Consider the following 27,104-nt stretch of genomic DNA (forward strand, 5'->3'; position numbering starts at 1 on the left):
CTCACTGAGCTTTCTCACAACACTGATACGATACCTTTCTGGCGACCATGGTGTCGTTTCGTCTATGTATAATTGTGTCTCAAAATATCTGTGAAATGTGTTGATACTTAATGTATATTAAATATATACTTAGAAACATTTTTATATAATGTTTTTTTATTTATTTATAAAGCTCATCACAATCACGGAAACTTAGTTTTATGAATAGACCACGGATTTATTAAATTCAGTTTTAACATGTAGGCTTAATTGTTTTTGAATTAAAATTGGTAAATTACATACACGCATTTTGGTTTAGTACCTTTTTATTCATTGAGGATACATGGACTAAACACATGGATAGGTCATTGAACTCAAAACAACAACAACAACACAGGCAAGTACAGATATCCGCGATTAAGACGTTTTGCAAAATTATCGCATGTAAATCAGATAATTTTCTATTAAGTGAACACATCCCAGAAGCAATATCCATTAGTAGTATAAAAACCTGTGCAATTCAAAACACATTTGCTATACAGATTGAAAATTAAATGAAATATTTCTCCTCCGAAACAATTTGATTTTAATTTGACTTTCATTTGCAGCGCCACATTTAATACTAATCCAGATTGTTAACAAATCATTGGATTTTAATGAGTCATATTTAGACATATGAGGATCTAAAAAAAATACGATTACACATTATTCCACAGAATTAACATGATTTCTCGCCAATATGTGTATTATTATGGTTAATATAACGACAGTCTAAAATATAACTACAATGTTGAAACAATGTTTGTTTTTTATTTCAAAATAGCATAACCTTTTAAATTGCTTGCTTGTAATAAATATTATTTTTGAGTCTTTTCATATAGATGAGTATTTTAAAATTTAATCTTAATACTAATAACTTGGATGATAAGTAGCCATATATATATATATATATATATATATATATATATATATATATATATATATATATATATATATATATATATATATATATATATATATATATATATATTTACATAAACACACACACACCCACATGTAAGGCTATACGGAAAAGCTTTGGTAGTACCATATGATTTGATGTTGTTGTTGTTGTTAGAAAATTGTTAACATCTTGATTACTGGTAAAATTTTACGATTGAACTACATGTCCGACTGGCATACTTATCTCGAAACATTGCGTTAGTACAATCGGCGTTTTCATGTTGAAAGACATCTATCAATTTACCTAGAAAAACTGTTCACTAATTAATTATACTATGTTCACCTTTACAGCTAGCTAATTGAAGGTAATTAATGACCATGCAAAGACGTTTATGGGAAATTAAATCTAGGAAAATTACGCAGTTTAATACGGTATTTGACTTTCGTTTCTTAACGTTCCAGTTTTGTAGGATCTCCCTGGTTGATAAGTACTTGTGTGAGTGAAATCGGCAATAAAGCAAATGGTTTGAACTAAACATCGTTGACCCGATGAACAATGACAAAGCTTGTTACGCGATCACGTACATATTGTTTTAACGTCATATGTAGAGGCTCAGCTTTCATAATAATAATTTTATGAAAGTGTTTAAGTAAGATGAAAGGATATTACCGGAAGCATTTTTATTATATTGATCGTTTTAAAAAATGCATTTTTGTCGTGTATTCCTTTTTTGTCGTGCATTCCTTTTTTGTGTTACCTTCTGACTTGGAATTTACGTAAATACACATGAACTGTATGTGTCAGACATTGGTCTACAAAAGAAGTTTCTTGGGAGATCTTTGATGGAACGATAAAACAAATTACCGGTTATTGGTAAAATATATATAGGCCGCGATCTATAAAATCAGTGATTAATGCATGTGCGTAAAATAGCGTCCCACATTTAACTGTGCAGTCCGAACAGGCTATTCTGTGACGATACTTTCCGCTTATAGGAAATTTTTCAAATATCACTCTTCGAAAAGAAAATTCAGATAAGGCTGAAAGTGTCGTCCTTGATTTGTCTGTACGGGCTAATCTGGGACGACACTTCACGCACATGCATTAGCCCGGTTTTCCCAGAGCGAGGCTAATATCATTTGTAGTGCTCGGCGGCTCTTCGTTATATGTAACATTTTGCGATGTCGAATGTTCGTTGAAATGAACATGCCATTAAAAGAGTATTGCGACGATCTGGTTGATAAAAAAAGTGCTTACATTATAAAAACACACTCTCTCCCAGTGGGCATCCAACGTTGCTGCAACGTTGTATTTAGGTTGCATTCGAACGTTGCAGTTTGGTTGTACCAATGGTCTAAAAGAAAGGTTTCCCGACGTTTTTTCCAATCGTTGCTGCAACGTTTTTTTCCCAAACGTTGCTGCAACGTTGTATTTAGGTCGCATTAAAACGCAGTATTTTTTAATTCTATTTTCTTAAATAATATAAAATTAAAAAAAAATTGTCTTAACAGCAATCCGCTCTTTCGATTAGTATCGGCAGCTATGGACATTTTCGAGTTCGTTCTTAGAGAGAACCATTATTTGATGTCTTTAGTGGAGTTAATGAAACGCTCACCGAGTGGGAATCGAACCCACCAACTCCCGGTCGCTAGGCGGACACCTCATCCACTACACCACGGCGACAATTAACGTTTCAGTCAAAATGTTGACTATTTATTTTTTGTTGACACTTTGAAACTAGATTCTACCATTTTAATGCATAACACATCTTAAACAAAATATTTCATTCGGCGATTTTGAGTTAAAGTTCATCTTTAGCATCTTTAAGTTTAAGCAACTGATCTGAAAAATTTAAAAAATTGAATTTCTAAAATTTACAAGAAATCATATTTTCATTGATGCTATGCATGAACTGTATTATTATAAAGTACGATTCCTACTCGGGGAGCGTTTTATTATCTCCTCTTTAGACACCAAGTACTGGTTCTTTCTAGGAACAGGACTCGACAGTGTGCATATCCTCCGATAATACTCGAAAGAGCGGTTGGCAGTTAATAGTTTGTTTATTTATTTATTTTTATTATTAAAAACAAAGAATTAAAAAATACTACGTTTGAATGCAACCTAAATACAACGTTGCAGCAACGTTTGGAAAAAAAACGTCGGGAAAACATTCATGTACACCATTGTGACAACCAAACTGCAACGTTTGAATGCAACCTAAATACAACGTTGCAGCAACGTTGGAAAAAAACGTCGGGAAAACTTTCGTATACAACATTGTGACAGCCAAACTGCAACGTTTGAATGCAACCTTAATACAACGTTGCAGCACCGTTGGAAAAAAGTCGGGAAAGCTTTCATATACACCATTGTGACAACCAAACTGCAACGTTTGAATGCAACCTTAATACAAAGTTGCAGCAACGTTGGAAAAAAAACGTCGGGAAAACTTTCATAAACACCATTGTGACAACCAAACTGCAACGTTTGAATGCAACCTAAATACAACGTTGCAGCAACGTTGGAAAAAAACGTCGGGAAAACTTTTATATACACCATTGTGACAACCAAACTGCAAAGTTTGATGAAACGTCCGGGTTATGTTTTGTAATGCAACGTTGTGGCAACGTTCGGTAATGGTTGCCGACGTTGCGACCTAAATATTACTTTGCCACAACGTTGCATACAAAACATTACCCGTACGTCCGGGTAATGTTTAGTATGCAACGTTGTGGCAACGTTTGGTAATGGTTGCCGACGTTGCGACCTAAATATTACGTTGCAGCAACGTTCGCACAACGTTTGATGCCCACTGGGCAGCTTGTGCTTACAAAGTGAATTTATATTGTATATATGGCTGTTTTTTTCCTTTCTTTGTATATATGATCACACCTTTATTAATATGTTATTTACCCGTTGACGTATTTGCTTGCAAATATTCAGGACATTAAGGAAAAACATATTAGTTATACATATAATTACAACTAGGATTGATTTATGCATAACTGCATGCGCAAAATGTCATTCAATTAAATTGTTTAACGTCATGTGCAATAAAATTAAATCTCACAATAGAAAATATTTTTAGTACTGAACAAAGTAGAAATGTTTATATATACATCATTTTATGGAATTATTTAATATTTGCTCAGACGCATTTTTGCATCTTAACTCATTCAATGTCAAAATCAACTCGATCTTTTATCACAAAACTCGTCCATTTCATTGAGCTAATTCGACCAGCATCATCAATTGTGAAGTTTATGAATAAGTCGTTTGTCAAGTCGACACGATATTAAACATAAAATGTCGTTTGTCATAAAGGCAGACATTTAAAATCCAATTATATTTAATTGAAACGTTTGATATGCTCGAGTAAATAAACATTTTTCTATGCAAGAAAATATTCATTTTACGCTAAAATGATAAATGCAATTCAACGTGGAGGTAATTGACATCGCCCGGATTCAAATAACATACAACATTGTGGTATGAATGGAATTATACCAGTACAAAGCCTATAGTTTTCTTCTATGGTAAAAAAGGTTGATGACCATGATTCGCTAAATTCAAAATAAATAAAAAATCCGTTATAATATCGTATACCATTTTATGCGATTAGCGGTTATGAATGTCCCATAAGCTAAACTGAGCTGGCCGTATCAGCGAAGGAGGACACAATACTAGTGTAAACTTATTTTTATTGATGGGACGTTCGTTGACTTTAATACAAACACATCGGACATTGACCGAACCCCGACTATAATACAAACACATCGGACATTGACCGAACCCCGACTATAATACAAATACATCGGATATTGACCGAACCCCGACTATAATACATACACATCGGTCATTGACCGAACCCCGACAATAATTCAAACACATCGTACATTGACCGAACCCCGACAATAATACAAACACATCGGACATTGACCGAACCCCGACAATAATACAAACACATCGGACATTGACCGAACCCCGACAATAATACAAACACATCGGACATTGACCGAACCCCGACAATAATACAAACACATCGGACATTGACCGAACCCCGACAATAATACAAACACATCGGACATTGACCGAACCCCGACAATAATACAAACACATCGGACATTGACCGAACCCCGACAATAATACAAACACATCGGACATTGACCGAACCCCGACAATAATACAAACACATCGGACATTGACCGAACCCCGACAATAATACAAACACATCGGACATTGACCGAACCCCGACAATAATACAAACACATCGGACATTGACCGAACCCCGACAATAATACAAACACATCGGACATTGACCGAAGCTTATCCTCTTTTTTTTTCAAAAGTCAGTATGTATGACTACAGTACGAATGTATTTATTTACGAAAATGTTTTTTTTTTAAACCACGAAATTCCATGCCGACAAATATAAATGAATATACAGGATATCAAAATATAACAGCTGTATATCGCCACCCCTCAAACGGGCATCGATCGCAGAATGATTTAATATGCAATAACAGTATACTAGACAAATGAACCATGGTAAATGTGTATAGAGTTATATTAATTATTTTCAAACAATATTTTTCTAACTGAATGCTTTATCAAATAATGTTAGGTATGTTTGTTTTACAAACTGCACGGGCCAATCTGGGACCACGCTTTATGAGGTGCATTATCCCAGTTTATTTAAAGGGATCTTTTCACGCTTTGGTAAATTGACAAAATTGAAAAAAGTTGTTTCAGATTCGTAAGTTTTCGTTTGTGTTATGATAATTGTGAGGAAACAGTAATACTGAACATTAACCATGCTCTAATATAGCCATTATATGCATCTTTTGACGATTTTAAAACCTAAAAATTATAAAGCGTTGCAACGCGAAACGATTGAATAATTTGGAGAGTTCTGTTTTTGTCGTTAAATTTTGTGAAACTACGAAGATTGCTTATATAATGTATAAAATACATTCAAGGATGTGTACTCGGCGGAATAGCTCAGTTGGCTAAAGCGTTTTTACTTCAGGACTCTGGCAGGACTCCAGGGGTCACTGGTTCGAAACCTGCTCCGGGCAATGTTCTTTTCCTTTTTTTATTTTTTTTCTTGATTTTTTACTGGAGCTTTTACGATCCAATGTTTACATTTATCAATATAAAGCATTTAATGAATAAGTTAAAAAAATGCCAAAATCTGTGAAAAGGCCCCTTTAATGCTTTCCGGTGGTTTGTAGAGAAATATCAGTGAATTAAAACTGATAATTTCACTGTTTCAAACAGTGAAAATTATCAGTGAGCATTATTGATAATTTTCATTGTTTACTGTGAAATGACGTCATTTTTTACGAAATGACGTCATTATCCCAGCAAAATTCGTTAGTTAAACTCTTGAACAATGTATATGAACTGTGAAAAATGCATTAAATAAAAAGAAAATTTGTTGGATTCGGTGGATTATCGATTTTAATTCACTCGTGATCATAGAAAATATATATATTCACTCGTGGCTGCGCCACTCGTGAAAATATTATTTTCTATGATCACTCGTGAATTAAAATCGATAATCCACCGGATCCAACAAATATCCTCTATTTTCTTAGAACGAGGCTGATATGACAGTGAATGAACGCGGTCTCTATTTGAGTCGTGTTCTGAGAAAACTGGGCATAATGCTTGTGCGTAAAGGGATGACACTGTTCGCTTTTATGACATATTTCGTTTAAATGAAGTCTCTTCTTAGCAAAAATCCAATTTAAGCGGAAAGTGTCGTCCCTGATTAGCCTGTACGGACTGCACAGGCTAATCAAGGACGAAACTTTACGTAAATGCATTATGCTCAGTTTTTTCAGAACACGACTCAAATTTTCATTTTGGTTTATTTAACGATTCCCCCCAACCACATTGCTTTAATTCAGTTGTTTGCACTTGAGTTCTTGGTGTCAGTTGTTTTGCCAAAATGAAGCTTAGCATGATGCTTAACAAAAAAACACGATACCGTGCCACCTTCATCAGTACCATGTTGCATGTCGCCGAATGTATTGTCACTGCCACCATAGTTGAATAAAAGTGGATTGAGCTCAGTATGGGTATCACCGCGATAACGACTTTTGTCGCACGCAGTACACAGCTCTGCTGTCGTTAAATTGATAGGGGATGTATTTAGAAATTTCCCTTAATCGGCAATTTCACATAAAAATTTATTACAGATCAATATAATAGTGTTTTGATTTTTTTGGTTGTATAATGATTGCGGTAGAATTTGAGATATCAAAAAGTAAAAAAACGTACACGCTTCTTTTAATATTATGTTTTAGATCATTAATCGATTTGCACATAAAAGATACAGAAAAATTATAAAACCTGCGCACAGGTGAACATTAATTCAATATTAAAAAACAATATTTTTTTTAAAAGTAAAGCGTCCGTTTTAAACACTATTGATGTACCATAAAGTTATGCTTGAATGAAAGTATTATTTCAAAAGAAGCGTTTAGTTTTTTATTTTTAAATTAAATCAATATATATATCCAAAAGAAATCACCAGTATATGATATTGTCATTTGATCCGTTATATATTCTTATGTAAAATTGGCGATTAACCGATTTTTAAACGAAGTCGCCCCCATCACATGTTCGATAGTACTACTGCGTGATACATGTGTCAAGAGCCGTTGTGAGTCCGAACCACTTCCATTCAACTCTGGTGGCAGTTACAAACCTTTGACATCATGCAACACGGTACTAATGCATCCAAGCTGGCACTATATCGCGGTTTGTTTGTTTAGCTTGCGTAGCTTCGGTTTGGAAAGGAAAACTGACACCGAAACTGACGTTCAAACAGCTGCTTTTAAGCTATGTGGGTGGGGCGAATCGTTCGATGAGTGACAGTGTATTTTAGAAGGCTTTAATAAACTAGCATATACGCTTCGTTATTAGAAAACTCGGCTTTATGCAGGTGCATTAAGTATCGTCCCAAACAAGGCTGTGTAGTCCACACAGGCTAATCATGGACGTTACTTTCCGCCTTAACCCTTTCAGTGCGGGAACCGAATTTTGAAGGCCTGTGCAAACAGTTTTGATCCAGATGAGACGCCACAGAACGTGGCGTCTCATCAGGATCCAAACTGTTTGCTATTCTGATAGTATTCTTTGAAAAAAATCGAGGAAAATGCTAATTTTTGAAATTTAGCAGACAACATTTTAGCAGACGACAAATTTCCCAGCATGCAAATGGTTAACTTGACTTCAGTAAGAAGAGACTTCTTTTAAACGAAACTAACCTTAAAAACACCTTACACACTATCAGGCTCATACTTAGCTCTAACAGGTGAAAAGGTCGATTACCTATGGATCAAGAATAAATTATTTGAGCTTTTCCACGACAAAACTAAGTTGCAACAGTGTTGATATTATAAAATCTTACATGTATGACATAAAAACGTAAAACAAAGAAAAAAAAACATCTGATAAACCGTTCAATATTGAAAACAGTTTATGAATATGACACATTTAATGTATAAATATTTTATAGGAATTATTATTCTATAATACTATTATTATCTTTTTAATGGTTTCGCTATTGACTGCCGTTTAAAGAATTGCGATGTACAGTTTTGATATCCTGTAAAATCATTATATACGTCGGAATGAAATATCGCGTTTTAGAAACAAGAGAAGACTTTTTGTTAAGCACATTAATTTTTGGATTGCTGATGTTTTGATTTTAGCGAAAATAGAGTTAAGGCGGAAAGTGCCCTACCTGATTAGCCTGTGCGGACTACGCACATGCATTAACCCCCGTTTTTCCGTTTTTCCTAAAGAGGGGGGGGGGGCTTAAATGATTCCATTTCGACCATTGTATTTACATGTAGCCAGATCAGTTCGAGCGAGTTTCTTACAAATATTTATCTTAATGTAAATCACAATAAAATAAACACCCAACTGTTCACATGTTCAAAAAATACATGCGATTTCAGTCCAATAAATTGTTTTTATACTTGTCGTTCCACTTTAATGATTTTATGAATTGAGTTTCAGTTTCAAATGTCGCTCGCACTAAATTGTTATGAGTAGTTTATTTGAAACCTATTTGTGTAAGTTTGATTGCATCGAGAACCACAGAGATCCAAGAAGAGAGATTTCCTGGACGCTAGGAGGACTTCATTTGAGCCTAGTTTTTGGAAATCTGGACTAAATGCACGTGCGTAAAGCGTCCTCTAAGTTTAGCCTATGTGGAATAAAGGGACTATGGATTTTTGTTTGTTTAAAGACAGTCTCATGTTATTGCAAATCCAGTCAAGGCGTTTTCTACATAAATAACACTTTTGTGAAACAGAATGTACTTTATTTCAATTCAAGTATGGCCTGTGCAACATTTCGAAATGACAGTTGTATTAAAAATCAACATATGGAAACAAAGGTTTATACAATATCAAATATAATTTGTCAAATTTGATTGCAAGTGCAGAATGTATATAGTCTGGTTATGCTAGAATCGAAATAAAGTTCGCTTTATCAATTTTATATCCGTCAATATCTTAGCTATGATATTCATTTTAACATTAGAATGCAAACAATCGTAGTTTGTCAACAGAAAATAATGTCAAAACTCATATAACACTTGAACGGCGTTCACATTATCATGATGTACGGTGAATGCGTGGAGATTATCAAAGAAATACCGATGATCTTTGTTAATGTTAGTGTAAGATCGAATATATCATTTCATGGATGGACATATCAAAGCTAATTTTACAAGTGCCCTTTATTTTCATCGTAAATAAATGAAAATCAATGAAATGTTTGTCTGTAAAAATGTTTGATATGCCACCTTACCAACCAAATTAAAGCATTAAAACGTATCTATAGTTACAAGACTATTAAAAATAATATTAATTATTAACGAGCAAAATAAAGCAACGACATAGACAATTTGTAGAATTAACATTATAGCAACATTATGGTTATGTTTTTATTCACAATTATTATAAAGCAAACATTTACTATAAAGACCTTCATTTGTCTAAATAAGTTTTTTTTAAACATGATCATTTGCGAAAAATAACTATTGATTAAAATTGGGTGGTGCGAATAGGTAATATTTCAAACAAATCGTTTTGCAAGATCAATCGTTCGATTCATTGTAAATGTGCTTAGCTAATGTGTTGTAAATTGCACAGGTTTTATACTTCTAATGTGTTTGCCTTTGGGGTTTGTTCACTTTATAGAAAACAATCTGATTAACATGTGATCGTTTACAAACAATCAATCGAATGGTATCAAATATAAAGCCCTATTAACACTCGAAATCAACGAATATTTCTTAAGAAATAGTTAACATACAAAAAATGAGTATACCTTATAGTAATGTCAACGCTACATTCAGTCATTTAACATAGATTAAACGAGATACAACATGCTCGTTTTTATTTATTGTGTGACAAAATATTTTCCATGTGAGTTTCGCGCGACGATATCCGAACATTTACGAGCAAACGCGAGTTTAGCTACGGCAGCTTACGAGAACCACGTCGTGCTTTCGGTGCTGCCTGAAGCCAATCTCGCGTTTGCTCGTTTATGTTCGCATATCGTCGAGGAAATTCACATGGACTAAATTGTGACACAAACAATAAAAACGAGAATTGTCTATCTCGTTTAATGTGTTTCCATACCACATCTAGCGTTGAAATGTTGACTATTGCTTTTGTGTGTGGGTCAACTTTATGTTTTACGAAATATTCGTTTATTTTAGTTTGTATGTGGCTTTAAATAATCGTTACCAAACTTCTCTGTAAAGTCTTCCAAGCGGATATGTACTATAGCCTCGGTTGTTGTTGCCGTGTATATACGTATTGTGTTCATTCCCTGTATCCACAACGTTTCCTGTATCCACAACGATTTAAGTTATTTAATAAAACAATATAAAGGCATGCGATCAACCAAAACTAAAACATTTGAAGCCTACATGAAATATATTTATATAATAAATGTTTGGTATTACCGGTGTCAATATATTGGGTCTGGTAAGCTTTATTAATTAAAAAACACTTTATAGCAAAATGTTTTCATCAAAATATTTTCTTTATAGCAAAATATCAAAATCAATATATATTTCATATCAGATCCTATCACAGAATGTTCAGACACAAACACGCATAAACAATATGATCACCATGGTCGCCAGTAAGATATCCTATCAGCGCCAATTGTATGCGCAGTGTGAGATTGCAAGGTCAAACAAGCTGGGGCAATTGTGGAACAAGCTAATCCTTGGGCAAGTGGTGGGGTAGTGGTTCTGTCAGATGGTCCTTTTGGGGTTGAACACACCACCGCATATTGAGTCAATTCCAAGTTATTCATATCTTGAGGTTGAGCATTTGGTGTTGAAAACGCCAAAACCTCATTGGCGCGTTCCGAGCACACGATTTTCGGAGATAGGTTACTTTGTGTTTGAAACGTTGATATTCTTTGAGAATTTCCTAGAAAACATGCGTTGTTAGATAAGGGTAGGATTTGTCTGAAGGTTTGCGGTTGTTTTATATGCTCTAAAAATGGAGACGGAAGTGGTATCAACACCACCCGATCCCCATAAAGCCACCCCATAGGCTGCCCATACTGCAAATCTTGTCCTATTGCAGTAAACTGTTGAATGGAGGTTTTAGTGTGAGTCGGCAAGCCGTTTGAACCTATCAGCTCCCCTGTGTTTTTCTCATTTGATACATGTGATCCATTTGTCCTTAAATCCTTCACTTCATCGCAGTTAGATGACACGGAATGTTCTTGTGATGTGTGACATTCTTCGTTATTGCTCTTAGCGTGTGCATCCGAAAGATTGGTAACACTATTCGAATTTAATTTATCACACATATGACGTTCGAGTTTTTCTTTTAAGGTGGTATTATTTGATAGAGTTTGTTCTAGAAACCGGGAGATCTCGGAGAGGCATTCGGAGTAGCCGGCAACATATGTGGCATCACACTTGATTGACGTGTCACTTGATTGCAGGGAGTTAATAACCATGGAGCCTAAAAAATAATGTGTTATTTTAGCTTTTGTTAAAAACTGTTTTTAGGTACGCATTTCAATGGAATTTCACACAACCTGTAATCAATATCTCTTTTGAATAACGCATTAAAACACATGAACACTTATGTATAAAATATAGATGAGAAGAGAAAGTCATCTTAAAATCATATGATAGTTTACAATTTATACATTTAAGGACATTATGAAAACAAAACTCTAGTTAATAAATGATTATAGCTGTGATCCACGCATTGAAATGGCCCAAACAAAAAGTAGGGAGTTTGACGGCTAGCCTTAAGTCCCACTTGACCAATATTTACTCACAAAATATCCACGTTTATACATAAATATTGGGTAGAAGCGGTTATATGTGGCAAAATCGAAATATTGCAAATATGAGTGTATGTCTATTAGTACCTACAAATTACATTTTCAAATGCATACTTGTTTAAATTGATATAAGTGACGATCCATAAACGTTCCATTGAATCTATTGATTTACATCGTACATTTATCTCTATGGTGACCTACTATTCAATGCCCGTGCGGTAGTTTACAAAAATGCTAATGCTTTAATAATGCTCGAAAACTGTATGAATAAAAGCAGTATGCTGAGACAAACTCGAATGGAAATATTTCTTTATACAAAGTCTTCAAATAACAAATTAAATTTACAACTATTTGTCCTGCACGTCTAACTCAGTCAACTTTTCAGTGGATATTTTATACTTTCTCATTTTACCACAAGAGTTTTCCTACCCGAAGATTTGCTCAATCGTGATTTCACGAACTCCACTGTCATTTCCAGAATGTCCGCCTTCTCTAACTTCGATGTGCGACCGACCTAAAAAATACAGGCAATAGTAGGCTAAATGAGGTTAAACTATATTTAAAGGTGTATACATGTCATGTAAGTTAACAATCTTTTCATCGCCTGTACTTCTATCCTTATTTATTTGTTGTGGTTTTTATCCATCCTGGATGGTTGATTTCAAAAGAATCTACGGACACTGAAGATTGTACCAAATGTATAATTATGCTACGCACGTTATCATTGTCCAAACGTTAAGGCGTTTTGTTCCCAAGGTCAATCTGACAGACATATACTGGCAAAACAGTTACCTACTTTTGACATAAGGAAACAGATAAACCTTGTTCAACTTACATATTTTGTATCGGAAGCATGTCATAATAACATGTTTATTTGAACAAACAGAGCGTTATTTGGTTTCTCTTGCAGTTTGCATAACTGTTAAATGTATGTTTATCAAGTATTTTCTCAAACAGTTGCTCATTGTAACATGTCTTCAGCTATTTTGTTTAATGACCCGTTACAGACAAAGACTTTTCTGTATTCTGAGAGAACGGTTACCGATATCTTTCTTTTACGACAAATTAATTATTTCCGATTCCGAGCGGACGATCGGAGAAATAGTTTTTATTACATCTTTAATAATACACTAACAAGTTGGTTATGATAATTTATATATTTTCTTATTGTAAAATACTCGACCCATAAAGGACCAAAAACAGTCACGTCATTCTTGTTAATATTCATGGACAGAAAACCTATCTTTGCTGAGTGTCAACTACACAAAGATAAATTCAACATTTTTTTCTGAATCGATTAAAGAAGTATTTAATAAACGATAAAAACGGCCTATCGCACTTACTAATGGTATTTTGTGGTTCAATGTTGGCAGAGCTCACTCACCACTCTAATATGAATAACAATGAATTGATACAGCTATGATGATCTTTATAAATTACCATATCAATGGACGCTAAACATGCATTATCACTCCTCTTTAGTTCCTATTTGTACGCTGTAGTTTACTTTTATTGCCACACTCGTGCTGTTTCTTAATACCGTCTTGTTAGGACACGTTCGAAACCCAAATTTGATTTGAATTTTATTTTTAACAACTCGACTAACTGGCGGTCTGAAGCGAACAAAGATGTACAGTCGAACACTTACGATAAATTCACTCGAGTCGAGGCCTGTATACGTACCTTTCAGACACGTGATATCTCGCGACATTCGCATGCCAGTAACATATATAGGTATTACAACGCAGTGGTGGCGAGTGAGAAATCGAATTGTTGAGTGGATGGTTTAAATCATGATAAAGAATGTTAACAAGGTTGCTTTATTGATTTCGGACTGATGTAAAAGACGCTATTTCTCATAATGATTATTGTATATTATTTATTTGAAACCTCATTTTAATACAGCCGTGCTCTGTGAAAAGGGGGTTTAATGCATATGCATGTTTAGAGTTGTCCCAGATTATTCCGTGCAGTTCGCACAGGCTAATCAGGGACGACAATTTCCGCTTTTATAATATTTTCTGTTAAAATAAAGTCTCTTCTTAGTAAAAACACAGTTTAGGCGGAAATTGCCGTCCTTGATTAGCCTTGCGGACTGCACAGGCTAATCTGGGACGACACTTAACGCACATGCATTAAACTCCCTATTCACAGAGCGCGGCTCATTTTAATTTTTTGGAGGGGAGTGGGCTGTCAGACAACAGTCTTTACTATTTGGAGGAAAGCTATATGACTATTTTATTAAATATTTTGTTATTAATGAGACAACCATCACTATGGCGGTTAATTTAGGTTAATATTAAAACCTGTAAAAAAAAATTACCCTCCCATTGGCAATTCAATTTCTACAATCTTTTCAAGGTGTTATAAAATTTTAAAGCCTCGATTTTTTTTTACATAAATTTAGTATAAGAACTCTTTTTCTACACATATCATTTCATAAATAAGTCAGTAAACTGTATGCTTAACATTGTTATGCTCTTCTTCAAAATAATTGGGTCAGAATACTGTTTTTATAATATTAAGTTTGTGCTTTGTGTTCTCGTCAAAATAAAACAGACACTTGACACATGTAGAAAACAGGCTTTCGGAAGATGGGATTCTACAGACGTCCATTAAAGAAATAATCCAAAAAATGACGACAATTCTTTAATTAAACCACCGAAACATGTTAAAACGTTTATGTTGAATTATCAGATGTAAGAATTAAACAGTCGTGGAAGCACAAATTCCGAAATCCTCTTTTCTACATGTGTCAGTTGTCTGAATCATTTTGACGAGAGCACAGCGCTCTCATCTTTTAACTGATCGCATGCGAGCGCAGTCTGAAATAATAAAAATGCTAGAAATATGTTTGGTTAAAATGGCGCTTTAAAAAGATTCTCTGTAGAAATTTTTTTCTATTTAATAAATTGGTGAGGTAATGCATGCGACGTTTAATATTTATTGCGATACCGAATCCAGTAACGCACAGATTTGTTCAACTTCGTGATTTTAATTTGTCAGCGCATTTAACATAGCATTCAGCATCTCGAGATAAACTAGATAAACGGCTTTAAAGGCGCCGGTTTGATAATTATCCTTTAATTTATATTTAATTTTATTTCCTGTAACTGTTTACCAGTCCAATACTCACATAAAGCCTACCGATATAACCGTGTTATATTCATATACATAATAGTTCGCCCAAAAATGAAAAACTATTAAATTTTATAGTCAAGTAAGATAAATATGACATGTTCAATGATTTAGTGATAACTTATTACACAACAAGTATTTTCAGCCAACGTGATAGGTTCGGTTAATGTGAAGTTAATACTCGATACGAAGTAGAAAACGCCAGTTCGGGTTAAAGAAGAAATTCTAGTCAAGCGCGAAGAAGAAATATGAACAATTATTTTGACTTAGCTAAGAATTATATCTAGATTATTTCTTATTTTCTTATGATAAGCTTGAATAACGTAAATATGGAATAAGAATTATATCTAGTATTTTTCTTATGATAAGCTTGAATAACGTAAATATGGAATAAGGAACTATTAGAAAGTAACCAACTTCCTTTATATCGAATCTAGTAATTGATCACAAGTTGGCGACTGTCCATCTTTGTTCGGAACGAGAACGAATAAACACGTGGGTGAGTGATTACAAACAAATATTTACGTAATGCATTTCATTGAAAAGCATGTCATTTTTGAGTCTTACATTTGTGCAAATAATAGAACATATTTATTACTACTCCTACTGCTGTTGTAATTATCATTACCACCACCACCACAACCGCCGCCACCGCCACTGCCACGGCCACAGCCGCCACCGCAACCGCCACCACCTCCACCTCAACCTCCACCACCGCCACCGCCAACGCCGTCGCCGCCACCACCGCCACCACCAACATCACCACCACCACCAATTATATCATGCACATAAATTGTCTCTTTTATTGTAAACGAACATCAATTCCACAAATAAAAAATAGCGTCTGTAAAAACACATTGTGATAAATTGAACGATATAATAATGGCCGATCTAGACGAGTCATATACTCTGACGGTCAGAATATAATATATATGAAGGTGACAGGGTGTGTCGGAAGAAAATTTCTAATGAAACATATGCCGGGAGGTTAGCAACAATGGTCACGATACAAACAGATTAAAAAGCCATTCATGACTTATGTCAGGGTATTTTTCAATTTGTCTTCTGTACGTATTCAGCCGTTGTGCTATATTAAGAGGTAGTATCATATTTGTCTAGCACCGATAACGATATAGGTCCATCTGGCCGAGGACGCAATTAACTGAGATTGTATAAACTGTTGAAGTCTAGTTATAATGTAGAAGATTATTGCACTCTTACTTCCAGTATCTCATCGTTCTGCGTTTAGTAAATTTAGACTTGGTGTTGCACCCATTCGTATTGAAACTGGACGTTATGAAGGGCTTATAGAAGAAAATAGAACATGCCCATTTTGTTCGTGTAAAAATGTAGAAAATGAACTTTATGTTATACTTGAATGTCAAATATATAATGACTTAAGAGATAGTTTACTCTCGATGGCAAATGTATGCAATTCTGAGTTTCCAAGCTTATCAAAAATAGATCAATTTGTTATGCTGTTCTCAAATAGAGACTTGATTAGACAATGTGCCAAAACCTGTCATGCAATTTTAAAAAGACGACAATTTTTACTTTGTAAATAATGTCATTATGTTTCAGTGTAATATAAAATGTTAATTTAATGTTAATGTAGAAATTAAGTGCTAATCAGTTCAATACTGATCTGATCAGGAAAGATATTAGATTATTTTAATGTATTTTATTAGCGCGCTAGTGCTCCCTCCAATTTACAGCAATCGTTGTCTTAACCTTGATTATTTTATCGCAGTTTTTTAAAGAAAGAATAGCACTTATTTTCTATCTCTTATTATTGTAAATAGTGATAATAGAATGATATCATATATAATTCTATGCAAACTTTTGCAATATCTCATATAGCTCGACAACCGATGTTGCCAGGGTTGATGCCTCTATACACAAGATTTATTAAATAATTAAGGCGTATATATATATAAAGTATATTTCACTTCGTTACTCGCTTTATTGACATTATAAGAATATATGCTTCTTACAAAACCAGAATGAAAGCCATGTGAATAAAAATACAATTTAAATACTGTTCAAACGGTTACATTTCAAGACGGGATTTTGGTACAATAGCATTAGTAATTATTCCTGTTTACAGGCGGATAAGATCAGTCACTTCTCTGTTCTCGCTTTCCCTTTTGCAAGCAGAATATCATCAATTCTCGTTATATTGAAATGAATACGAACCTTAACGCAGATTTAATTGCGTTTCCTAAATTCTGCACACATATCGAATTTCAATAATTAAATTGCGGAACATCGAGTGATTTATTTAACATCCTCCATATTTACAGTTAAAATTTCTTAAGCGTGTCAGATAAGCCACGGACAGAAGAGTGTACATTAAGATTGGCAATCAATAAAACTCGACCTATACATGGCAAAGGTACTACAATTGCAAGGCACTTGGGTACAGTAAATAAATACAACGCTCAAATAATATTTTATCTGTAGAGGTTCTCAGAGGGAGATACGAAATAAGTAACGTCTCGTGCGCACGCGTGTTTAAGCACGCGCTGACGTGGTCTCGTTTATCTGACGATAGTGTCCCGTACTATTTTAAGTATTACTATTATCACGAAGCGAGGTTGAGAAATATCGATGGTCTAGTGCTTAAGATAAAATTTAAATGTGCTGTACATGTTGGATAAAAACGTGCCACAACTAGACCCGGGTATTCAGAAAGAGCATGTGTATGGAAAGGAATTTTAGTACATTTAGAATACGCAGTGAAAATATACAAGCAAAGATTGAAAAGAAGTGGAAAGGCATGTCCTGCGTTAATGCAGTCAACATAGGCTAATTAGGGCCTTTACTGAATTTTTGTTTAAGAGATACTTCGTTTAAACGGAAAATTCAATGCAATTGGGAATCGTCGTCCCTGATTAGCCCGTGCTGACTGCAGAGGCTAATATGGGGCGACATTTTTCTGACATGCAAAGACCATGTTTTCCAGAGCGAAGCTAAATTAAAATTTATGAATACAAAATAATCAATATAAGAAGTTTGAAATACACTGAAAACTAACCAAGCAACACCAACTGTATTTCAACTAGAACGACTTAAAAGCAAATTTGTCAAATCCCTGCGAGGTTAACTTTCGTTGGAATCGATTTCTAGTAACTTATTACATAAACAAATAAGATATAAAGTGAACTAATCCCCCAAAGCAATATTCATTAAAGTATATTGCATTTTATGTTTAGCAAGCTATTTGCATGGAACATTCACAACAAATCAAAACATTCGCTTTGTGAATCACTTTGTTTGGTCAGTTAGTAAATCAACATAATTTAAATAGACAAACGATAGCCGGAAACTGACTTTCATAAATAAGCAAAGTGCGACAAGAACATTTTAAAGTTTATGTTATATATTAGCCTAAATCTGTGAAAATGGGGTTTAAATGCATGTGCGTAAAGTGTCGTCTGGGACGAGACTTTACGCACATGCATTAAACCCCGTTTTGACAGAGCAGAACCCATATATATTTGTTGTTTTGTTTTTCATTACAATTCAATAGAATATTGTTGTAATTTTTATACTTATACAAAAAAAGTTCATATCTTTCGTCTATTGTTTGTTTAATGGTCCTTTAATTCACCCGACGATTAGACGATCGATAGGTTGTCGTACTTGTGTATTCACCATCCATTCCCCGCATTGCGTGCAAATCTCTTATCACACTTTAAGAACTTTTATTTCGATTTATTTATTGGCAATAAACACTCCTTTACAAAAGCTTTCACGCGCCATATTCCTTTTATTACTGCTTTATAGAATTGAAACTGAACATTCTGTTTCCCGTACATGTGAATATTGCAATCGCTATATATTGTCGAATAGATCGATTCGAATACTTCACCAAGTATTCGATTATTAAACGAGGTCGATGCGATGTTATGGTTATGCAGGGTCCCGTAAATTAACAGGTCTTACGACCTATGCCTAGCTAGGATTGATGTTTCTAGTTTAAAAATAAAAGATTGATAATAGTTAAATAACAAACGTAACAAAATAGGAAAATCCTTCAAATTAATTAATTGTGTTGATAAATAGTTATATTGCTTAGCAATCATGTCTCTTTAAATTTGTTTTTATAAATGTAAGCACGTCATATGCTTATTAATCTAGTCACCAGCATAAGTCTTTCTTACGAAAAATCTTTCGCGTAGGACAGTGCTGGTTTTCAAATTGTAAACTGGCTAATAAAGCTACATAATCGAACTAAAGTTATTGAGTTGTTTAACCACCGACTAACGTACTTAAGTCAATGAATTTAACATACATCAAACGATTTTCCTCGAATTATTAACTTTTAAAGATTTATGATTATAATTCACCGTAACGAGTTAATTGATCGCCACGTACGACAATTCAATAGGCAAATAATTCTAGAAAATAAGACATTTGCATACCTACAGTTTCACGTTTCGGATGGTATTTGACATTTCGGCTATTAAACATCAGTTGTGCATGACCTCCACTGTTTAATGTCTCATTTTATGATGGTACTAGCTAATAAAGCAAATAGTTTGGTATCTTAGATCGTTCACCAATTTAACAATGAAACATCATGTCACACGAACTCATTGACAGTGTATAACTTCTTATGCTTAACGGCTTAGCGTCTATAGATTACAGGTTCGGATATAAACATGCCATAAAAGTGAATTAAAATAAGCAATTATATTAGCTTTATATTTTACTAAAAACTGGCTTTTTTCATATTTCGTACCGAATATATATTTCGTATCAAATGTAAGAATATATGTACATATGTACATTTAATTGATATTGTTCAAAACGACAGCAACCTGTTGCAGAAAAGCGTTCTCAAATTTAGCCTAAAAACGAAAAAGAACTTTGAGTAAAACATATCTGTGGTAATGTTGGGATGAGGTATACATATAGGTCGTGATCTGTGATATTTTTCGTTTCAAGAAAGTCTTTTCTAAGCAAAAATCCTATTGAAGGTGGAAAGTGTCGTCCCTGATTAGCCTGTACAAACTGCATAGGCTAATCTGGGACGACACTTTACGCACATGCATTAAGCCCCCTTTTCACAGAGCTTGGTCAATATTGAAAGATTTACAAACATAAATGACCACAATGCTCATAATAAGTATTTCTACATTGAAATCGTTTACATTAAAAAAAAACATATGCTCAAAGATTTTTTTAATACTTAAGGTTATGTTTAACGTAATGCATCATTAAATAAAAATAGTATATACCAAGCAAACAACAATTTATATCAACCATTTTATTTAATAATTTATTGCGTTCGCAAATAATATATGGAATATCAATTCGTACACATATGAATACGAATTAGATCGACGGATACTAAATTCATATTATGTTAATTTCTTTTTGATCGCTCAGTGTCTTCCATTGATATTTTCATTAATTGATTAATCGATTTATTAATCAATTAATCATATTCAATTAATTGATTAATTGATCAATTAATCAATTAATCAATTGAACTGGCTGACTGAAAAAAGGCGATGTTATTCATCAGACTCCAATTAAATTATATAACGATACAACTAACGATTACGCAATAATAATTATTTGCTGCATCACGAATAATTATTGCCACAGGTTCATAGTGATTTGCAACAAATAACGATTTGCCAAATACATCGATTTCCCACAGTAATATTCAACACAGGTTCATGACGATTCGCCACAGGTTCTGAACGATTCGCCACAACAGCGATTATCCTCATGTTCATATCGATTCGCCGCCACGCAAACATCATATATATGTGTTGAATTTGGTAGCAAGGAACATTTAATTAAAGTTGATGTGATGCGATAATCACATGCAATTAAAATTATATGTTGTACGACAAACACATTCAGAAATATTTATCCAACAATATTTGCAAAAATAATCATTATACAATAATAATTATGCTGAAAATAATTGCAGCAATACGTTATCTGCGAATCGTTAAACATTTATGGTTTATCATACTTGACTATTTTTTTTCACATTCGGTTGAACGATTATATCTATGCATATTACACGGTTATATCGGTACGAATTATGTGGTAATTGGACTGATCTATAGTTACGGGGATTAAAATTAAATATTATTGCAACCTTTATAATTTTCGGGTTTTTAAATCGTCAAAAGACGCAAGTAATTGATAGTTTAAAGCATAGTAAATGTTCAGTATTACTGTTTACTCATAAAAATCATAACTACAACGAAAATTTGCGCATTTAAAACATATTTTTTTATTTTGTCAAGTTACCAAAACGTGAAAAGGTCCATGTAATTACTTATTTAATAGACACAGTTTCTTCTGTAATGCAATAACACAACTTAGTTGGTTTACTCGTGAATGCTCTAAATGTTTGTTTTGTACAATATTTATGTCAAAAATCGATTTGATGAGAACGCTCGTTTTCCAACATCATCTATCAAATGTTCGGATTCCGCTACATGTCCGACTGGCATACTTATCGCGAAACATTGTGTTAGTACAATCGGCGTTTTCATGTTGAAAGACATCTATCAATTTACCTAGAAAAACTGTTCGCTGATTAATTATACTATGTTCACCTTTACAGTTTGCTAATTGAAGGTAATTAATGACCATGCAACGACGTTTATGGGAAATTAAATCTAGGAAAATTACGCAGTTTAATACTGTATTTGACTTTCGTTTGTTAACGTTCCAGTTTTGTAGGATCTCCCTGGTTGATAAGTACTTGTGTGAGTGAAATCGGCAATAAAGCAAATGGTTTGAACTAAACGTCGTTGACTCGATGAACAATGACAAAGCTTTTTAGGCGATCACGTACATATTGTTTTAACGTCATATGTACAGGCTCAGCTTTCATAATAATAATTTTATGAAAGTGTTTAAGTAAGATGAAAGGATATTATCGTAAGCATTTTTATTATATTGATCGTTTTAAAAAATGCATTTTTGTCGTGTATTCCTTTTTTGTCATGCATTCCTTTTTTGTGTTACTTTCTGACTTGGAATTTACGTAAATTCACATGAACTGTATGTGTCAGAAATTGGTCTACAAAAGAAGCTTCTTGGGAGATCCTTGATGGAACGATAAAACAAATTACCGGTCATTGGTAAAATATATATAAGCCGCGATCTCTAAAATCAGTGATTAATGCATGTGCGTAAAATAGCGTCCCACATTTGACTGTGCCGTCCGAACATGGTATTCTGTGACGAAATTTTCCGATTATATGAAATGTTTTCTTTCAAATAACACTCTTCTTAACGAAATTCCAGTTAAGGCGGAAAGTATCGTCCTTGAATTGTCCGTACAGGCTAATCTGGGGCGACACTTCACGCACATGCATTAAGCCCGGTTTTCCCAGAGCGACGCTCGTATCATTTGTAGTGCTCGGCGGCTCTTCGTTATATGTAACATTTTGCGATGTCGAACGTCAGTTGAAATGTACATGCCATTATAAAAGTATTGTGACGACCTGGTTTGTAAACAAGCACTGACTTTATGAACACACTCTCTTGTGCAATTTATATTTTATGATGGGTGTTTTTTTCTTTGTATATATGATCACACCTTTATCAATATTTAATGTACCCGTCACCGTATTTGCTTGCAAATCTTCAGGACATTAAATAAAAAAAGATAATTTATACATATACTTAACAACTAGGATTGATTTATGCATAATTGCATGCGCAAAATATCATTTAATTAAACTGTTGAACGTCATGTGCAATAAAATTAAATCTCACAATAGAAAATATGTTTAGTACTGAACAAAATAGAAATGTGTGTGTGTATATATATATACATATATATATATATATATATATATATATATATATATATATATATATATATATATATATATATATATATACATCATTTTATGGAATTATTTAATATTTTGCTCAAACGCATTTTTTGTGTATCTTTACTCATTCCATGTCAAAATCAACTTGATCTTTGATCACAAAAACACATCCATTTCATTGATCTAATTCGACCAGCATCATCAATTGCTAAGTTTATGAATAAGTCGTTTGTCAAGTCGACACGATATTAAACATAAAGTCATTTGGCATAAAGACAGACATTTACAATCCAATTACATTCAACTGAAACGTTTGATATGCTCGACTAAATAATTATATTCCTTTGCAAGAAAATATCAATTTTACGCTTAAATGATAAATGCAATTCTACGTGGAGCTAATTGACATCGCCCGGACTCAAATAACATACAATATTGTGGTATGAATGGCATTATACCAGTACATGGCCTATATATTTCTTCATTGGCAAAAAGGTTGATGACCATGATTCTTCAAATTCAAAAATAAAAATATGTAATGTAATTTCGTATACCGTTTTATGCGATAGGCGGTTATGATTGCTCCATAAGCTAAATTGTGCTGGCCGATTCCGTGAACGCAGGGCTTTTTTTCCTTATTTATGAGTGGCCGTGGAAGGACATTTCATAATTTTGAAAAGGACAATTCACAAACCTAACATGGCCGTGAATTTTTACAAAATGGGCCGTTTTTCACAATTTTCATAATTTCACGACTCGGTTTTTCACAATTTTAAGAAGTTCGCGACTCAATTTTTCACAATTTTGAAAAGTTCGCGACTCAATTTGTCACAATTTTGAAAAGATTGCAACTCATGTTTTCACAATTTTGAAAAGTTCGCGACTCATTTTTTCACAAAGTAATGGGGCCAGGGCCGCTTCACAAAGTCAGGAAAAAAAGCCCTGGAACGATTACACAATTTTATTATTTGTGGGACTTTCGTTGATTTCAAGGGTTCAACGAACCCCGACTATAATACAAACACATCGGACATTGACCGAACCCCAACTATAATGCAAACACATCGGACATTGACCGAACCCCGACTATAATACAAACAGATCAGACATTGACAGATGCTAATCCTCTTTTTTTCAAAAGTCAGTATTCCACGAATGTATTTGTTGACGAAAATGACTGTTTTTTAAACCACGATATACCATGCCGACGAACATAATTGATTTACAGTACATCAAAATATGAAAACTGTGTATCGCAATCTCTAAAACCGCCATCAATCGTAAAATCATTTCAGAAACAATAAGAGTATTACAGAAAAATAAATCATGGTAGATGTTTGTAGAGTTATTTGAATTATTGCCATTTAGCATTGTTCATAATTGAATGCTTGATCAAATAATGTTAGGCATTTTTGTTTTACAAACTGCACAGGCCGATCTGGGAACACACGTAACGAGGTGCATTGATCTCAGTTTTCTCAGAACGAGACTTAAATGACAGTGAATGAACGCGGTCTCTATTTCATCTTGGTTTATTTAACGATTCTCCCCCCAACCACATTGCTTTAATTCAGTTGTTTGCACTTGAGTTCTTGGTGTCAGTTTCCTTTGCAAAAATGAAGCTTAGCATAATTAACAAACAAACCACGATACCGTGCCATCCTGCATTAGTACCATGTTGCATGTCGCCGAATGTATTGTCACTGCCACCAGAGTTGAATAAAAGTGGATTGGACACATTATGGGTATCACCGCGATAACGACTCTTGTCGCACGCAGTACATAGTGGTGCTGTCGTTAATGTGATGGGGGGGGGGATGTATTTATAAAATTCGGATACTCGGCAATTTCACATAAAAATTTACTACGGATCAATCGACAATATAATAGTGTTTTGCTTTGTTCGGTTGTATAATGATTGTGGTAGAATTTGAGATATCAAAAAAAGAAAACGTACAAGCTTTTTGTAATATTATATTATAGATCATTAATCGATTCGCACATAAATGACACAGAAAATTGTTAAACCAGAGCACAGATTAACTTTAATTCAATATTTAAATAAAAAGAATTTTAAAATATTGATGGTTCGTTTTAAACACTTTTGCTGTATCATAAAATTAAGCTTGATTCAAAGTATTATTTCAAAAGAAGTGTTCACGTTTTTTTATTTTTACATTTTATCATAACATAAATAAAAGAAATCAACACAATATGATATTGTCATTTGATCGGTATATTCGTATGTAAAATTGGCGATTAACAGATTTTTCTAAAGCCGTCCCATCACATTTTTGACAGTACTACTGCGTGATACATGTGTCAAGAGCCGTTACCGCGGTGATACCCGTTGTGAGTCCGATCCACTTTCATTCAACTCTGCTGGCAGTGACAAACCTTTGACATCATGCAACACGGTACTCATGCATCAAGCTGGCACTATATCGCGGTGTGTTTGTTTAGCTTGCGTAGCTTCGGTTTGGAAAGGAAAACTGACACCGAATTTGGCGTATACACAGCTGCTATTTAGCTATGTGGGTGGGGAGAATCGTTCGATGAGCGACAATGAATTTAAGAAGGCTTTAATTTACTAGCATATACGCCTCGTTATAAGAAAACTCGGCTTAATGCAAGTGCGTAAAGTATCGTCTCAAACAAGGCTGTGTATTCCACGCAGGCTACTTATCGACGTTACTTTCCGCCTTAACTGGACTTTCAGTTAGTAGAGACTTCTTTTAAAGAACACTTTCTATAGAAACACCTTACACCCTATCAGACTCATATTAGTCCTATCAGGTTAGAAGGTCAATTACCTTCAGGTCAAGAATAAAAAAAATCAACTTTTACCCGACAAAACTAAGTTGCAACAGTGTTGATATAAATAGAGAATACTATGTTAGTGTGATTGTGTACTTAAATTTATCCCACGGGTGAAGAAAGGTTTACACGGCGAGGCAATCGGGACTCCTCGGACAATTCCGCCATAACGGCGATCGGTGTGGTGTAGCCCACTGTCCGATGCGTTCAGATTGCACGGCGAGGCTTGCCGAGGCGATTTCTTCATCGCCATCCATCTTTTCCATTTTAAAGCACTGGATGTAAGCAGAATTTTTTTTGTTGGTAGACATTCTTTGATCGACTGACAAAGGAACGACTTATTCATCAAAGAAATTACCCTTTTAATTCAACATCGATTTCATTCAAAAAGTTAAAAAAAAATTCACTGACAATTTTTTTAAATTTAATACATCAATTGTTCAACAAAATATCGCGTTATTCGAGTACATTCGACATTTTAACGAAATCGAAAATGCAGTCTCACCAGTTGTATTCCAGTTTTATATCCCAACACTGTTATTCACATTCATCATATTATAATAATCCATCGTAAACACACACACGCGTGAACTCGTTAAACGACTGAGTACCCAATGACCTGAATGACGCAATCAAGGGTGAAAGGCCAACAAAGTAGTCCCTGTGTACATGTTCTAAAAATATATGTGGAATAAACCTTATCTAAAAATATCTGTGGAGAAAACCTTATCTTTTCTGTATGGGTCCTATTATGTTCTATAAAATCATTTAGCTGTAGGATAAAATAAAATATAACGTGTATGGCATAAAAACGTTAAACAAAGAAACATAACATCATCCGCTAAACCGTTCAATACTGAAAACAATTTATGAATGAAAACAGTTGATCAATATAATAAAAATTAAATATATAAACATTTAACATGAATGATTATTATATGATACTATTATTATATATTTTGTGGTTCCGCGATTGATTACCGTTTACAGAATTGCGATTTACAGTTTTGATATCATTTAAAATCATTATATACGTCGGCGTT

The 27,104-nt window shown here is 34.0% G+C and overlaps 1 long non-coding RNA gene across 1 annotated transcript; it reads right to left on the reverse strand.

Moving 5' to 3' along the window:
• Positions 1–9,292: 9,292 nt before the first annotated feature.
• On the reverse strand, positions 9,293–26,624 carry LOC127842377 (uncharacterized). The gene is made up of 3 exons (XR_008031582.1): positions 26,567–26,624; positions 12,710–12,794; positions 9,293–11,949 (listed from the first exon to the last, which is right to left on the reverse strand). It is a non-coding gene; the product is annotated as an uncharacterized LOC127842377 (long non-coding RNA).
• Between the last annotated feature and the right edge of the window lie 480 nt (positions 26,625–27,104).

Source organism: Dreissena polymorpha, chromosome 8 (assembly GCF_020536995.1).
Source record: "Dreissena polymorpha isolate Duluth1 chromosome 8, UMN_Dpol_1.0, whole genome shotgun sequence".
Classification (NCBI taxonomy): Eukaryota; Metazoa; Mollusca; class Bivalvia; order Myida; family Dreissenidae; genus Dreissena; species Dreissena polymorpha.